The following is a 4,716-nucleotide window of genomic DNA, read 5'->3' as shown; positions in this document are numbered from 1 at the left end:
ATGACGTTTTTCTGGCGTTTAACTCCAGACAGCAGCATGTACTTGGCGTTCAACGCCATGTTACGTCGTCATTCTTCGAATAAAGTATGGACTATTATATATTGCTGGAAAGCCCTGGATGTCTACTTTCCAACGCCGTTGAGAGCGCGCCAATTGGAGTTCTGTAGCTCCAGAAAATCCATTTCGAGTGCAGGGAGGTCAGATTCCAACAGCATCAGCAGTCCTTTTGTCAGCCTTCTTCAGAGTTTTGCTCAAGTCCCTCAATTTCAGCCAGAATTTACCTGAAATCACAGAAAAACACACAAACTCATAGTAAAGTCCAGAAATGTGAATTTAACTTAAAAACTAGTGAAAACATCCCTAAAAGTAGCTTAAACTTACTAAAAACTATATAAAAACAATGCCAAAAAGCGTATAAATTATCCGCTCATCAGCAGTACGAGTAAGAATCATGCCAAAATAAAGAAGAATGTCGTTAACACATGGTCGCGATTCCATGAAATTAGGACATCAATGGAAGCATAGCATGATAAATTGATGTAATTAAATGCAAGATGTTTATTGGCATGCTGGCAAAGGCATGAGTAGCGTAAATCAAGCATTAAAAGCCTTAATGTATTATTAGTCGTGAGAAACTAACAATAACGTTTGTATTGACAATTATATTTAATTAATAAAATATTGGAAAGGATTTTGTGAAAAACAGGCGTTAGAGCAGAAGCTTAGAATAATGAAGAATGCATAATGCCATACGGGTTTTTTCACAAACACTTAGTATGCATGTTTAATATGATAGGGGAAGAATGAATTTGGAACATGCAAGCATTCCAAAAAACAAATAATATAAATCGTCAAACAACTCCATAATAATCCACCAGTAATAGTGAAAGACCTAAATAAAGTTCCAACACCAACATAAAAATGCATGAAGAAGAAAGAAAAAGAGACCATGAATAATTATGCTAAAAAGAAAATTAAGAAAAGTGCAAAAGGTAGAAGAAGAATGAAGAAGAGAGGAGGGAGGAAAAGAAGAAAGAGATAGGATTAGAAAAAAGAAGAAAAAGGAAACTGATTAGGCGGCGTGCTGCGTGCAATGTGCACAGCGCTAACGGCGCGAACGTGTCACACACGCGGACGCGTGGGTGAGCGTATAGGGGAGGGACGCGAGGGCGTCCATCACGTGCACGCGTGATTAGGGATCGTGCAAAACACACGAGGCCATCCGCACTCCCGCACAACTTTCTGTCCGAAACTCCAATAACGCCGATTCACAAACCCACGCGGACGTGCCGCTGACGCTTACGCGTGATGCCTACGCGTGGGTTGAACTTCTACAGGGGACGCGTACGCGTGCGGTACACGTACGCGTGCGGTACGCGTACGCGTGGCGTGGCTTGTGCACTACGCACACCTCCCACGCGTCTCTCGCGCAACTCTCTATTCATTTTCGCTATACAAACGACGCGTGCGCGTCGTAGACGCTGGCGCGTTGATAAACCCCATTTGTAGGGTTTATCTTGTGCTTGATTTAGGGGATTTTATAACCTTTTACCAACATTTATTCAATGAAATAGCATGGTTTTATAACTTCTCTCTTAATTGTGCTTAAGAGTGAAAACATGCTTTTTAGGTCATAAAATAGCTAAATTTAATTCACCTTGATTCCATTAGATGCCTTGATATGTTTGTTAAGTGATTTCAGATTTAGGAGGCAAAGATTGGATTAAGGGAATGAAGGAAAAGCATGTAAAAATGGAGAACTCGTGAAGAAATAAAGGAAACGCAAAAGCTGTCAAGCCGACCTCTTCGCACTTAATCGACCATAACTTGAGCTACAGAGGTCCAAATGATGCGGTCTCAGTTGAGTTGGAAAGCTAACATCCAGGGCTTCGAAATGATATAATATTTGCCAGAGTTGCTACACGTATGGTTATGTGCACGTGCACTGTACGCGCACGCATTGTTGCTGCCATATGATCCACTTAAAGCAATACGTGGCCAGCGAATTCTAAAGCCTTGTGGGACCAATCCAACTCATTTCTGATGCTATTTAAGCCAAGGATTGAAGAGGGATGAGAAATTTAGTTACCATTAGTTTAGTTTAGCATAGTTTAGTTTTAGAGTTAGTTTCTAGAGAGAGAAGCTCTCACTTCTCTCTAGAATTAGGATTAGGTTTAGTTCTTAGATCTAGGTTTTCATTCATTCTTTCTTCTACTTCTACCTCTCAATTCCTTGTTGTTACATTCATCTTCCTCTATTCTTTTGTTGTAATTTCCTTTATGTTGTTCTTGTATTTTGTTGTAGATCTACTTTTGTTCCTTCCTTTCTCTTTCAATTCAATTCAAGGTAAATCATAATAATTGTGTTCCTTTTGATTTGTTGTTGTTAATTCTTTGCAATAATTGTTGTTAGATTTTGTTCTTGTTGTTGATTTACTATGCTTTCCTTTTATGCCTTCCAAGTGTTTGATGAAATGCTTGGTTGGATTTTAGAGTAGAATTTTATACTCTTGGCTTGGAAAGGTAACTTAGGACCTCTTGAGTTACTAATGTCCAAGTGATTGATGATTGGGAGCCATTGACTCTAGTTCTCACTAATTGAATTAGTGGAGAGTTAGGACCTATGGACTTGGATTGATATATCTCATTCAACTTTCCTTTACCATTAGTTAGAGGATGATTTAGTGAGATTAATCCTTGCCAATTCTCATATTGTGGTTAGTGATTAGGATAGAGATCTTTGACCACCAACCCTCGCCAAGACCTTTTTGGCCATTAGTTTACTTTTTGCCATTTATCTTTCATGTTTCTTATTAAAACCCCAAAAATAACTCACAACCAATAACAAGACACTTTATTGTAATTCCTAGGGAGAACGAACCGAGGTTCAATACTTCGGTTTATAAATTTAGGGGTTTGTTTTAGTGACAAACAACTTTTTGTATGAAAAGAATATTGTTTGGTTTAGGAACTATACTTGCAACGAGAATTCATTTGTGAAATTCTAAACGATCAAAAATCTAATCATCAAAATGGCACCGTTGCCGGGGAATTGCAATGGTGTTATGTTATTGGTTATTGTACATATGTGAATAGTGTGAATATCTTGCTTTTTGCTTTATTTGCTAGTTGTAGAATTTTGTTTCTTTTTTTTCCTATTATCTTTTGATTTTTTGTTTTCTCTTCCCATTATGAATTCTCACTTTGGCTATGAGTGTGATTACAATTATGTTGTAGGTGATGAGAACTTCAATGAGAATGTGTATCAAGGATGGGACAACCAATGGTGGGAGGAGCCATATGCATATGATCAATCTTCATGGCAACAACCTCCACCAATGCACTATGAAGAAGAGCCATTCTATGATGCACACCAATCAAATGGCTATGGTGAATCTCCTTGTGACTTTCAAGAACCACCACCATATGCCTATGAGTCATATCCTCAACATGAACCATACTCACAAGCCCTCTACCACCAAGCACCTTCATATGACCCTAATCCACATCCATCCTACCAACAACCATATGAGCCATATGAACCACACATAGAACCACCACCACTCCAACACCAACATTTTCAAGAGCCACCCGCTCCATATTATTACCAAAATGAACCACCTCCAATATTTGAAACTTTCCAACTATAAGATGAATACTACTTTCCACCACAATCTCCCATGAAAGAATACTCATGTCCTTCAATCCAAGAGCTCTATGATCCTACTCATGATATCCAAGCGGAACAAGAGTCAAGGGATCGTCTCAAGGAAGCATTGGATCGATTTCAAGCAACCATGGAGCATGTTGTGCAACAAGTGGAAAAAGTGGAGAATATTGAACCACCACACCCTAATTATGATGAACCACCTTCCTATTATGAACCCTTCCCCCAATATGATGAACCCTCCCATCCACCCCAACCTCTAATGGATGAAACCCTCGGTGTTCTTCTTCAAGGACAAGAGGAGATGACAAGGGATGTGCAACAATTCATGACCGCCTTGGATGAGGTGGTAAATCGGCTAGCAACCCAACTTTTGGACACCCAAGGAGCTCCCATGGCTACATGTGGAGAAGCAAAAGAAGAGCATAGCATGAAAGAGAGATTGGAAACTCCGATGGAAAAGGAGGAATGCCACTTTGTGTTAGAACAATTGGAGGAGCCTATGATTATTGAAGAAGGGGAAGAAGTGGTTGAAGACTTAGGAGATGCGGAACCTCCATGGGAACCTAGAGTTATAGAAAACTCCTCCAAGAAGATTGAAGTTGATGTTGAGGAGGAAGGTGCACAACCTCCAAGGCATATCCCATATGAAGACTTGGAAGGAATGGAGCAAGAGTTAAGTTCCCTTGGAGATGAAGATCAAGCATCAAATCCTAGTGGTGGTGAATCCTTTGAACTTGAAGACCCTTCTCCCGATGAAGAAGAGAGCGATATGGAGGTAGATTTCTCTCAACCTCCCATTTATGATTTAAGTGATGGAGAAGAGTTAAATAAAATTGATGAACAAAGGATTTAATTTGAAAAATCTTGTGAAGAGGTGGAAACCTTTAGAAAAAGAGGAACGAGAGTTGAGTGCGCTTTATCAAGATCTTTGGAAGCTTCTTTGCCTAGGGTATCATCTATTCCTTCACTTGAGTGGGTAAAACTCATTTCTATTAGCTTTATTTTCCCACTTGAGTATGGTTTGCTTGAAACGGATGGTCAACTTAG

The sequence above is a fragment of the Arachis duranensis genome, chromosome 6 (genome assembly GCF_000817695.3).
Source record: "Arachis duranensis cultivar V14167 chromosome 6, aradu.V14167.gnm2.J7QH, whole genome shotgun sequence".
NCBI classification, from domain to species: domain Eukaryota; kingdom Viridiplantae; phylum Streptophyta; class Magnoliopsida; order Fabales; family Fabaceae; genus Arachis; species Arachis duranensis.
The sequence above is the reverse complement of the archived record's forward strand: the minus strand, read 5'-3'. Positions refer to the sequence as shown.